We start from the raw sequence: 13,955 nt of genomic DNA on the forward strand, positions 1-13,955 counted from the left end.
GACTTTTGCCTAGCCTATTGACTTGAATTGAACTAGTCTGGTGACCTGAAACTATTTGCACTGCCTACAAAGTATATATAATCTATTCTACTTACTTTTGTCCTGCTTGCTCACTACTAAGCAATGGAACTGCCATTTGGCTCCTTTTTCAGGGGAGCTCAAACTGTCTCAAAATCTTGTGTAACTACTGGTACTGCTCACATTCGCTCTTGAGATAAGCCTGGCTGCTCAGCTCGCTACCAAGAAACTGTGTGGTACAGATTTATACCAAAGGTGTATCTTGCTTACACCTGTAGCCCTAATTGTGTGTGGTGGTCCCAGAGGGTACTGCATGCAATTCTGCCTAACACAAGTGACTGCAATCCTGTCCATTGTCCTCTCCCGTTTAGACTACGCCAACCCCTTCCTCTTGAGCCATCTAATCTCTACAGGTAGGCTGGAAAAACAAGATCTTTCCATGCATTCAGTGAATGATGGTAAAAATAATCTAATAATCTCCAAAGGACTACAGGTGGGAGTCGTGCACAATCTATAAAAACAAGAATCCAGCAACAGCAGACTGGTATGTATCACACTCCATGCTTATGGTAGACAGCTGAAGGCAAGGACACTTACCCACACGCATCTGCAACCATGCTTCTATCCCAACGACATATTGCACAACACCTCTGCCATTAGAATGTAGCTATCCTCCACGACAAAAATTCGGTCTAGCTGAACACATAAAAAACCTACTAATTTCACACCCGATCTCTTGACAACTTGAAAGCACCCATCCACTTGTTGGCTCAATGTTGGTAGCTAGTAGGGACCTGGCCACCCCAACCCAACTTCTCTTTGGCTGAAGTGCACACAGGCACTCTAAACTCCTCTGTTGAAATTCCCATACCTGGACATCGGTCCCACAAGGGCGTTGAACCTACAGTGCATTGAGACCACACCAATGGTCAAAGGCGCTATCCAAATGACTGCTACTACTACTACAATAGCACAAAGATGAAAACAAGTTGTGAGGCAGTTTTTGAGGGCATAAAAAGTGGAACACATACTAGGGACAAAACAACACAAAAAGAAAAATATATGCATATGTAAGACAACAGTTGGCTTATAAAATTAACATTAACCTAAGGGGGCAAACACTTCAAACTAAAGACAAGTACTATTTAAATATACCAAATTATGCTATTAAGCATAACTGGAGGCAGTGTGCCATCAGGTAGGGTGGATGGGGGAGGGGGAAGGGAGAGGCCCTCTTTATCAACTAAATTAAGTATAAGCTGAGTTTTGAAGAGATCCAAAGTTGGGATGGCTTTTATTTTTATGGACAGTGAGTTCTAGTGGAGCAGAGCAGACAGGTAGAAAGAGCAGAAGCGAGAGGAGACACACGGAAGGTATGGGATTGTGAGATTGACACAGAGGAAGATTACTGGGTACGAGATGGTAAGTAAACTGAAATGCAATCAAATCCATACTGTGGAATAAGACCTATGATGGCTTTGTAGATTAGTAGAAGGAACTTGAAAAAAGAGAGGTAGTGCATGGAAAGGCAATCAGCATTTTGTTGGTAGGTAGAAGTGTGGGAGGGTCTAGTTTGGTTGTAGAGAGTACAGGTAGCACAGGTGACGACTTTGTCTAGAGTGAGGAAGAAGTACAGAAGGCGTAGAAATGAGCAGTAGCCAAGTTTCCTGAATACTAGATTGGAGATTTACATTTTTGCAGCATGCTTAGTAAGAAAAGGAGAAATGTTATGTGTGTTAAGGAGGTTAATAAGAGCAGGCAGCAGAGGTAGTGGTAGTGCTGAATTGTTGCAGTCATAGATCTTATTAATTTATTTGCATTTGGTTAAATAAAAACCTTTGCAAAAATACAAGACTAAACATGTTGTTTAAAACTTGGTTACATTACAATTCAATATATATATATATATATATATATATATATCAGAAAGAATCCCCGTACCGAGGTGCAGGAAAAATGGATGGCACTCCAGGAAGAAGTTTGGATTTAAGCAGTCCTTTCCAAACACAGAGTCAGGAAGTCAGGATGTTACAGGCACGAAATAACTTTAATAATTATGATGTCCAGGACAGAGAAAGAAACACGAAAACAACGACGCGTTTCACGGCAACAAACCGCTTGTTCATATATATATATAAAATCATTAAAACACACAAATCATCAGATATTACATTACATTACACACAAAAATATAAAAGAAGAGTATAAACACCTTTCATTTCGTTTCACACAATACAAATTCCTAACATTTTAAAATTGATATATCCAATGATAACTCACAACTATTTAAAATCTTGCCCCAAAACCACTCGGTGTTGATCAAGTCTACATCTGGAACAAAGCGCTGAAAAAACATGAGACGGTTTCAACCAAAGCCAAACATTCTAACAGAAGATCGCAACTTGTTTCATTTTTTTAATTTTTATTAATACCGTGTGTTTCAGTTTATAAGAAACTTTTCACACCATAAAACATATAACACAAAAATAAAGGGACATCAAAAACAGATATATAAAACAGTACAACTTAAAATCAGTTTTTGTTCTCAATGTATAGAAATACTGCACTATACTCAAAATAACAACAACCAAACATAAAATAACATTCTATTACTACATCAACACTTAAGGTAATAGAATAGAGTAATGATCATTTTAAGGCTCATTAGCCAATTTGTTGACTCCCTACCTCTTATAGAATGTACGCTAAAAGTCAGTCAACTGCAATACAAATCATTTTTTCTAGCAGTATATCTTCAATTTTAAACAAAAACCATCCCAATGCACACATAAATGTATTAAAAGGATTGTTCATGCATTTTGACCAAAGTAGTTCCCTCGAGGAAGTAGTGCTACCAACATTCTTTTCCCCCAAGAGTACAATTCCGTCATTCTCAAAATAGCTGCAATATATAAGCAAATGCTTGATAGATTCTGGTTTTGGCCTTAAGTTACAGAATCTACATACCTCTGCACCAGAAGGTATCCAGTGTTTAATTCGTTCCAGCGAATGCAACTTGTTCATACAAAACCGCATATATATATATCATGTATTTGGGCATCTGGAAAACACTCAATGTACATTAGTCTCGGTAACCTTTTGTGTGAATGTTTGGTGAATTCCTGATATGATTGATAAGAACCAATTTCCTCTTGGGCCTCAACCCAATCCATTTGATATATTTTTTTTTTTGCGTAACCAGCGCGGATGAGTACATCTTCCTTAGTAATATTAATCCGTACTAACACACATTCCATTCTTTTTTTAAACAATAAGACTGATTGTGGATGTTCTGAATGAAGCATCTTTGCAAATTCAGTGTAAATTGAATTCCTTGGTGGATCTAGCATTTTGGCAAATGTATTCATCTGATGCCACAAAATTCATGAAGATAAACTTGATAAACCCAGTTCTATACGTATAAATGCATTTGGTACAGATTTTGCCAAACCCAAAATTTGCTTCCATAAACGAGCTTGCGGAGAATTGTGAATTTGATCAATGTCATGGAGACATAATTCCAAGCAATAGAACAACACTGCTTCAATTTTTAGCAAATAAAATTGAATGGCAGGACTTAATGAGTATTTGCAATATTTTTGAAATATGATCGTTAATTGAGACATCAAAGGTCGCATTATTAATACTAAATAATTGTACCAGTATTTAAAAAAATAAATGTGACATCAAAGCCTAAGTATTTTAGTGCTGAAATTCTTTCCAGCAAGATGTTGTTAATGGTCCAGATAAATTGTGGCAATTTTTTCCCTCCCAAAAAAATTAAGATCTTAGACTTTGCTACATTGGGGCGCAGGTTGTGATCGTGTGCGAAAGAAGCAAATGCTTTTAGTTTATTTTGGAGACCAAAAGGAGTTTTATAAAATAACAAAATGTCATCCGCGTATGTCAGCCAATTTAATTTTAAATGGTCAAACTTTGCAGGAAAACATAGTATTTGATTCCAAATACGATCAATGCCTACCAAATGAAGATTAAACAATGTAGAAGCAAGGTTGCAACCTTGCCTCACTCCTGTGCAAGTGTGAAGGTTCTATGTTACATCACCTTGTTGATAAATTTGAATTTTAAAATATGTAGCTGTATGTAATAATACTAGCAACTGACTAATACTCTCAGGGAATCCCCACTTTTGTAGTTTTCTCTGTAGTATGTCACGAATTACACAATCGAAAGCAGAGCTCAAATCTAAACCGTCCATATATATTGTGCCAGCTGAGTTTTTCTTGATTGAATATAGAAAAAGCGATAAGACAGTGGCATTCTCTGCCGTACCCATCTGTTTTTGAAAATCCCGTTTGATTCTGGGATAAGATGTCATAGGTTTTTATATGTTTTCAAATTCTTGTAATATCAGTATGGTGAATACTTTATATGAAGCATCCATTAACGCTATGGGCCTATAGTTTATCGGCTCATCATATTTTTTATATATAGGGACTATCATAGCTGTATGCCATGATTGAGGAATAATACTAGTTTTGAATTCTAACACAAAATGCAGCATCAGTTTTTAATGCACATACTGGGATGCCATTGGGGCACGAGGCCTTTGAAAAAATAAGTTGGCCTATAGCCCAGATGACATCAGGAATAGTCCATGTAATACAAGGTAAATGCGATAGTTTCTTCTTTTCAAAAGGTTAATGCAGATGGTTATTTGGAAGTTTGAATGTCTCAGAAATTAACAATGACCATGCTTCTGACCATGCTTCTGCGGAAATACCATTATGCAATTTCCTTCTATCCGTATTGTCGGAATTTTTAAACATGTTCCAAATTGATTTAGTATCATGTTTGCATAAATGTCTAACAATAATCTGATTGTCGGAAAGATGCAGTAAATAGCGATGGCTTCGACAGGCATAAATATGTGCCTGCACAATTTGTTTTTTTCTCACAAAGTATTATCCATCAGAAACCCTTTGACTTGCCAATTGTTTCAAATCTTTATGTTTTTGTTTTTTTAATGTTTTTTTAATGAGGCAATATGCTGGCCAAAGTGATGAATATGTGGTCTCTCCTTAGTTTTATATGTGAGAGTAAGCCACGCCAATCGTTCTCGAAAAATGTAATTATTGAATCTTTCCAGCCAGGCATAGTGTTGCTCAGAGTATCTAACCAAGGCGTCAAATAATGTGATCCTTCCAAGGGTTTTCACAAGTTTCAGACAAAGAAATTTGTTCCAATGAATTGTACTTGGGAGATGCTCCATTTCCACCAGAGCCAATTCCGGAACTGTATCAAGATGACCACAAAAGCAATTAAGCGATGTTCGCTAAGTCCCATGTCAACTGAAATGATCAGGGTACACAATTTCAAAAAATTGCCAGATATCAAAAATAATCAATTGTCGAGTAAGACCGCTCCCTGTGCAACATGTATTGTAGCGTCTTAGGATCAAAAATACCAAACTCATATTCCAAAGAGCAAAGTAGTAACTCCAGCATTGACCTGTCTCAATGGCACGTCACTCATTATACGACAAAATTGGGAAGAGCACTATCATTAAACTCACATCTGCAATTGGCATTGAAATCGCCCTCCACAATTATGCGTTCGTAGTATGAGAACGCTTTCAAAGATAGAATCTAAAATAGACATGAATGCACCTATGGCATCACTAGGTTGGGCATCTGAACTATGAAGTCCAGACATGAGCAGCATGGATACATCAGCCTTTTGTCTCGATTCCTCCAGCGGCTGTGCACTGGTATGATGTAGTGTATCAGCTCTTGCAATTTGCATTGGGTGAGCCTGCATAGGAATTCCCAGGTCTTCTCCAGTGCTATGTACTGAGGGCTTGCTTGATACAACCTTAAGAGGATAGAATGCAGAATGTTGTTTGCTATCCTTCTTGAGGTCAGATACATTTTTTCTTGTTCAGAGGTACTTAGAACTGAACAGGGAGAGGTCTTCTCTAAATTTTATGTTTTTGCTGTTTTCTTTTCTTGTTCGGTAACTGTCACCTTTTTATTAACACTGTTATTGCTACCTGCAATACGAGAATCCTGCAGTTGCAGAGCTTTTCTGCTTTCTGCATTCAGTTGATTCAAATCTAGAATAGCATCCTCACTACTTTGTGGTGTGCTTTCACTAGATTCTGGAGATGGAATGTTCATGTCACTGTGGGTGATAATTTCTGATTTTTTCTGAACTGACATTTTTTTGAGAATCTATGCTTTAAAAAAATATGTATTTGTATTTGTATTTTATTTATTTCTATAGCGCACCAGGCCCAGGGGCAACCGGGCGCTTAACTTAGTTACAACAAGATGAAGGCAAGACAAGGCATGTGACAGAGTATTACAGGAGTATTACAAGAAGTTTTACAAAATTTACAAAGTATACATTCAAGCGCATATAGATAAGGCAGTGATATACAGGATAGTTAATAATGGATGCGAAGTAGGTCAAAGTGCAAGTAGGGCAGTAAGCTGGTATTAGCTGTCTTGGGAGGATAGCCAAGCTTTGGTAAGGTGTTTGAATTTCAGGAAGGAAGGTTCTGCTCTAAGGTCATTGGGGAGTGAGTTCCAAAGTTTGGCTGCCAGGATGGGGAAGCTGGTTCCACCTGATCTTTGGAGATTAAAACGCGGGATGACAAGGCAGTTGGCTTGGGCTGCTCTGCGAGGTCTGGTATCTTTTAAGAGCCCTTAATGGAGTCCTCTCTGTTTACGAGACAGGAAGCCTCCGCTCTTAGATCCCTTGTCATGTATTATCATAACATTGTCATCTTTGTCGTTCGTTGGGCTAACTGCTAGAATACCTTCGTTTTGCTCTCGTTCAATGATCTAAGCAAGAGCAGAAGGACTATCTAGTGTTATAGGAGATTGGTCAGAGATTGGTCAGAGTCAGAATGTGCAAGTGGTAAGCCAATGTGGTTAGTCAAAAGTGTCAAATTATTTGCAACCTTAAGAACCTTATCTTCAAGTCTACTATTACTTGTAGAGTAAGAATACTGACCAAACAGCACTCTCTCATTAGGGTCCCCAGTCATCTCAACTTTTCCATGTGAAAGCTCAACCAGTCTGTGAGCCATTGGCCTTCATGCAAAATAGATCAGTTTGAGTGCTTTTCTGCTCAGACTTAACTTTGTCTTGCTTGATAGGTTCAAGAAAATTTTTCATGCTACCACATAATATACCTTCAATCTTAAACATTTTGGCTATTAATTCAAAATTGGATTGTTTTAATGTCCTGATTTCAAGATGGGTTAATTCATGTCCCTTGTCCACCAGGTTTAATATCCTACTCATAACAGGAAACTGAAGTTCCATGGACTCAGATTCATGATCCACCGGTGAGGGACCTGAAAAGATGATGTGGGCAGCATCATAGATTGACATTGAAGGAAACTTATGCTCTACGGGGCTATAGCACCTGCATGCCCCTTGTTGCGGACTAGACATTAAATTGACAGTGGCACGAATTTGTTCAGAAGTAACTGCTACATTGGCCATAAGTTCCTCTTTAGAGTTGGCAAGATGATTAATTTGAGCAGCCCCAATAGTGGAAACAGGTCCTGTGTGCAATTCCATGGAAGGAACACTATTATCAAGATTACGTTCAACCGCATTATGCAGATGAACATTCTCAATGCTGCCTTTTCTTCCCGAAACCAGGGTTGATGTACCTAAGGAAAGATGTGTATGTTTAGATAATTCCTCCATTACAATCGGCCCCATCATTGAAATGTCGGAAGTGTGCTTAGTGCCGGTAGTGGCATCTAGTGTTACAGATGGAGTGGGTGGTTCTCTGACACTGAGAAAGCTGCGCTGTAGGGAAATGTCTCCATCGTACATTCTTTGATGCGATAGGATTGTTTAATAGTCAAATCTGCCTTATTACTATGGAAAGACATATCTATCTCCCCTTAACAGTATGACACTCCACATTATCAATATCAATGGCAATGTTTGGCCTGTTTGCTTCCAGCACGAATGGAGAGCCCCCGCCCTCATGGACCTCTAGATGCCCTTCCATTTGCTCATCAGCCATCTTTATGCTGTCAAGGTGTTTAATTATGGCCACAAACCTGGGGGTGGGCATGGCAAGTTTACCTGATTTCCCACTTTTAAGTTGCTCGCCATATTTATGGGGTGTTTGTTCAGACACAGACCACTTAAAATGTACTTTGTTGAGATATTTCAATCACTTCCTGCTTGCACATCAGTGCATAAGTGTTGCATATCAACAGTCACATTTGATTTTCACTTAAAAGTAAACACCTACTCGTCGCCTGATAAAGCAAACGGTCTGGCAGGTCAGCGAGTACTGGTTACTTCAATAATGTAACTTTAAAGCACCATCGACTTCCCAGGGAAAGACAATTTTTTTAAAGCATGCAGGTACCGCTACAGAAGCCTAATTGTGTGTGGTGTTTCCAAAGGGTACTGCATATAATTTAATTCTGCCTAACAAAAGGTGATAGTGAAAGCCAAAGAATGAGATCATTCTTCCTAAATCAGTTATAGAGTGAAGAGCAGAGGTCCAAAGACTGATACTCGTTGGACACTCGCACTTGCAGGAGAGGGGTGGGGTCAGAGCTTTGCAAGTTCCAAGAGATTTTAAGTGATTGGCCTTCCAGTCGGTAGCAAGAGCAGATTTTGGAAATTCAAGGTCCTGGAGAGTAAATTCGAATGCTGAGTGGTCAACATTCTTGAAAGCAGAAGAAAAGATCAAAAAAGGAGTATAGAAGAGGGTTTGGAGGGGGAGTATTAGAGAGATGTTTGAGGCAAGCATGAAAGTAGTTTGCTATGGAAGCCAGTTTGAAGTGGATCGCCAAGACCACTATCCTCAAGGTACTTAGTTATCCGGTCGAATACCACCCAAAGGGTTCCAACCAGAAGGGCAGAATTTGAAGACAGTTGCAAAATGGCCCACTAATAGTCCCAGCAGAGGACATCCAGCCGATGCAGTGAGGAGGACTAGGATGTACATAAGGCATAGCTATGTAAGAACATCCAGCAGCCAAAAGATTACATGGGAACTGAGTTGCAGGTCACAGGTCCTATCCAGTATGCCCAAACCAACCTGATCCTAAAAATACAGCAGCACAGCTGTTTGCAAAGATCTTCCAGTAAGTCGTGTAAATACAAACCTCCCAACATAATTGAGGAGTGCCCCTTACCCTGGGAAGATATTCACATTCATGCATGGGCTGGAAAAAGCCCCCTCCAACCTTACAAAAGGTAGACACATAAAGATGTTTGCAGCTGGCCAGGCTGGTACAAAATTAAATACAACCATACACTCAGTCCAACCACATAGTTTGTGTACTGGCCTGTCCTAGGAAAGGTGCTAGTCTATGTGAATACAAACTGCTGAATGAAATGGCTGAGATTAGTACTTAAAAAAAAGACATTAGTACCCCAATGGCTACCATAAAGTACATTGCGTTACTAATGCAGTAACATTGTCTGCAAAACTATATCACAGCTGCCACCAGCCCACCCCATACAACCGTAGTAGTGTAACATAATCACTCGTGTGCCAAAATGTGCTTAAAACACCCGTGTCGTCCATACGAATGCCAATAAGGCATCATATTAAAATGTTTTTCTGTGGGAAAGGGGTCCTCGATAGAGGTTCTTCTGACTGCAAACATTAATCAGAAACCCCAGGGAAACCAAGTGGGGAAAAGCAACGTTCAGTGATCCCAAAATATGTCACTGCAGAACCCCTAAAATGGAATTCTACCCTAACAGAGGGGTAAGGCTGGTGAGAGAGAGTAAGGTAGGATGAGTGTGCTCGGTTGAGGTACATTGGGTGAGCATGGTGAAGGAGTTGGAATAGGATGGCTGGTGCAATTAGGTAGGAGCAGGAATGTAGGATAGAAGTGATGGGATGGAAGCAAAAGATGGTGGATATTCAATCATAGAGGACTGACTAGATGTGAGAGTCCAGTGAAATGGGGGATAGTGTCTATCAGTGGCCCAGATGCGGGGACTGTAGGAGAAGAGAGCTGGGCGCGGGGGATAGGGAGCAAACTGGGTTGATAGAAACGAGGACCAAAGTGACACCACTGTCATGTGGGAGTCCCTCAGATGAAACGTGCAAGGGACGTCTGATCTGCTGAACATTAACATGGAGAGTAGAGGTCAAGGCAACCCATAGCAATCCCTATGACCATAGGTGTGCAAAGGATAGCCTTCATGTTATGACAGCTCATGCTCACCAGGCCATCTCCTTTCGTCTCTTAACTTCTTCCATGGCTATAATGATGGCACGCTGATGAAAAGCTAATAAATGGGAGAACATGTACAAGAAAAAGAAAACAAAATGAAGGGGGAGTCTAAGACAATAAAGAGAATATAAAGTATTTGAAAAGGCGGAAAGAGGATACACATAAAGATGAAATAAATACAATAAAATGAGTGGAATGCGCTGTTAGAACTGTTTTTGCTACACTAATGCAATTAAATCATGCTCGGTTTGCCAACCTCAGAAGGATGGTATGTTATGTTATGTTAATAAGTTTATAAAGCACACTTTCACCGCAGGGTATCTTGCCACTGAAACCAAACGCAGCTAAGCACTGACATCTAGAAAAGGAGGCTTTTCAGGGATCTCCTGAACTGTAAGTGGTTAGGAATAGCTGTGAGTGCCCCTGGCAGATCATTCCACAGCCTAGCTGCAGTCACCAAGAAAGCCCGACCTCGCATTCGAGAACAATGGAAGGGCGGGACACAGAGCAAGCCTGCTGTCCCTGACCGTACGCACCGAGAAGGGACATATCGACAACATTTGTCCCGAAGAAACTCTGCACCCAAACCCGACATGGTCCGGTGGACCAGACACAGAGATTTAAATTTCACACGCTGTGCAACGGGTAGGCAGTGAAGCAGGCGCAGGACTGGGATAATATGGGCAAGCCTGGCTGCGAGGTTTCGAAGATGCTGCAACCGTTGGGTGAGAACTTTTAGCTGACCAAGATAGAGAGCATTACAGTAGTCCAGCCAGCTCAGGACCAGCGTAGGTGATTACTGGAGGCCTAAACTTAGAGGCAATAAGGGGAAGAACTTTACTCAAGATCCTCAGATGAAAGTGTCCTGCCTTACACACTGCAGAAACCTGGTGCTCCAACGACTAAGAAGTGGAGATCATAACTCGCAGATTTTTTACAGTTGTAGTAGGCACCGGGAGGGCAGAAAGAAGACACCCATAGTGAAGGAACCGGTGGGGAAGCCACCACCAGCACCTCAGTCTTGTCCCCATTTAACTTCAGCCAGTTGTGGTTCATCCAATCTGCTACTGCTGAGAGGCACTGAAAGAGGTGAGACAACATCTCAGCCTGCTCAAGATCTAAATGAATAACAATCTGAACGTCATCTGCATAGGAGTAGCATCTCAGACCGAAGGATCGGATGATATGGCCGTTGTGATTTGTGTCTCAATCAATTTGTATCAGGCCCTACCCATAGGATGAAAGGCTGAGTATTCTCTGCTGTCTTTTAAGCTTGTGCCTTGAACATTTGTGCATAGGCGCGTTATAAATGTCATATCATATCTCTGAACAGTTGGTACTATTTAGCTTGCTGTGCGCTCTCACCCACAACGAAGAGGAACATCGAAGAAATAGAGAACCGTGTAAATGATGGGGTGTACAAAGAAGGACAGGCAGTAACACACCAGCAGAAGGGAAGGGGAGGACTGAATAATGGAGAAATGTGCACTGGCATATGAAGACTAGAAATGCATTTTCCTGGCATTTGGAGGTTGGCCAACACTGCATGTGGGAGCTGGTGCTAATTGTGAGAATTGTTGCTCGAGAAGAAATAGAGAGTTGGGTCACATGTGTTGATGGCCATTGAAACTAGCTGTACCTATTTCTGGAGGATGGGTGAGTTGTCACAGCTGTAGCTTGGAAGGGAGGTTGGTCATAACTGTTGCTAAGCATGATGCTAGCCATAGGTGATTGAGGAGACGTGGGCAGGCACTGCGCGTGTTTTGCGGAAGCAGTAGACCAGTCAGATGCATCCTTCTCAACCTGTTAAGCATGTGTAGGCTACCAATAGTTGCTTGATACATAGACGCAGTCTGTGATTGTTCCTGGGAAAGTGGATACTGGAAATAGCTTTCATTAGACATTTGAGTATTGTGAATATATATTCCATTTGAGTAATCGAGTACATGGATAATCCACAATTCACCTACAAAGATATATATGGAAGTATTGTCACGCCTATCATGTCATAAAAATAAAAAGATAACAACTGATATTAATATTGGACCAAAAATACTTTCCCAGTGTGCTCTAAACTGCATAGTTTTGGTTTCTGAGCAAGAGATCGCGGTTTCTCAGTGTGGGATCGGGAATCGAACCTATTTTCCACTCCAACGTCTTGCTTTCAAGCCGAACGCGTTGCATCTGAGCTATCCCTTTTCACCAGTTATACGGTACACTTTGTGAAGCACTTCTTTTGACAACAAGTATTGGTAAAGCCAACAGGTTTAAGCGTGTATATGGGCATTTGAAAGGCAACTGATAGACACTGCAATAACAGTACTACTTGGAAATAAAATGGCAACATCTAAAAAGTATGTGCTTACCTGGGCATATGATACCAGGAAATGGCGATCTAACACCACAAACAAGCCACATCTGTTGTCTGTATGTGTTTTTAACAGGAGTTCAGTGCAAGGAACCGATATAAATCAACTTGTTTTAGGGCACACTTGGTTAGCACATTTTTAATGCATCAACAGCCAATTATCAGCTGCAATTAAGCCTGGATCTCTCATCATACTGCTTAGAAATTATGATGAATGTTACTGCTTGATAGAGATAGATCAAAGAGATTCCAGGAGGATGTGTTTTCGGCAGGGAGGGGCACGTACCTGGGAATAGCCAGCGTGATTGGCATTGCCATGGGCAGTCAGTGTGTGGGTCAATAATAAAGCAACACCCAGAAGCTGTGTGATTCTCCTCACATGTTGTTACCCTCCTATCTCTACCCTAAAACAATGGTTTGGGCTATCAAGAGCCACCAAATAGCCAGAACTAAAAAATGTATTTGGAGAAAGTCCCATTCCTCTCTTCATCGTGGTCCTGAACACCTTTCATGTTTTAACCATCACTACTGGGCCAACATCCTTTCAAAGACATAATGTGGCATTCTTTTCACCAAATATTACTAGGGATGAACGAAGGCACAAATGGGAAAGTGGGAAGAGAGGGGTGGGGTATGGTGGAAAGCCCAACTACACTTGTTTTAAATCCTTTCATATTTTCCAATGGACTCGCAGAAATCGTGTTTACACCGCAACCCATAACAAACTAAAGAACAACTCCTTAATTGCTGGGAGCCCCACTGCCATTAAAACAGACAATTATATCTTTGACTTACTGTGCTGGCGATTGCGAAGAAGTGACCAATGTTAAAAAATGGTCCTTCGTAAAACAACACGCCACACGTCCCCCGCCCCCCCCTCACGCTCCCCCAACACACATACACAGAAAAGGGTTTTGAGAACCCCTGGGGTACAGAGTCTAACTGTACTTACTGTCTGATGAGGACGATGGTAATCTGCCGGGCTATAAAGAGATTTCCTTTGGGCTCTGATGTTAGTGGAGGCAGAAGGTTCACTGTTAGGGCAGCCCAACAGACGTGGAAGTATTGGGGAGGCTTATATTTTAAGTCGACATCCCCTGGTGGGGCCGAGCCTGAGCGGAAGATGACGTGGACGAATCTAGTCTAAGCAGAACTTGATTAAAGGGAAATGAAGAAGCTGACTGACAAACATTATGCAACATGCACCTCAGAAGGGTCTGTGCATGTGTCAGACTTCTGCAAAATCACCAGATGTCGCCATAGCTCACTCTGTCATTGCTTCCTTTCAATCTATTTCGGGGGCCTGAAGGGGCAAATAATTCAAGTGAAGTCGTGGGGCGATCTGTAATATGTAGTCAACTAACT

General features: G+C 40.9%; 1 protein-coding gene across 7 annotated transcripts in view; it reads right to left on the bottom strand.

Moving 5' to 3' along the window:
• Positions 1 to 13,695, bottom strand: part of LOC138503495 (embryonic protein UVS.2-like) — a 293,734-nt gene extending 280,039 nt beyond the window's left edge. For 3 of the 7 annotated variants that reach the window (XM_069623275.1, XM_069623273.1, XM_069623271.1), the window contains exon 1: positions 13,543 to 13,695. The gene's annotated coding sequence lies outside the window, so the exon portion shown is untranslated. The remainder of the gene's footprint in view (positions 1 to 13,542) is intronic. The other 4 variants (XM_069623274.1, XM_069623272.1, XM_069623270.1 and 1 more) reach the window with 2 other exon arrangements.
• Positions 13,696 to 13,955: the final 260 nt, after the last annotated feature.

Source organism: Ambystoma mexicanum, chromosome 11, assembly GCF_040938575.1.
Source record: "Ambystoma mexicanum isolate Mex_15411 chromosome 11, UKY_AmexF1_1, whole genome shotgun sequence".
NCBI classification, from domain to species: domain Eukaryota; kingdom Metazoa; phylum Chordata; class Amphibia; order Caudata; family Ambystomatidae; genus Ambystoma; species Ambystoma mexicanum.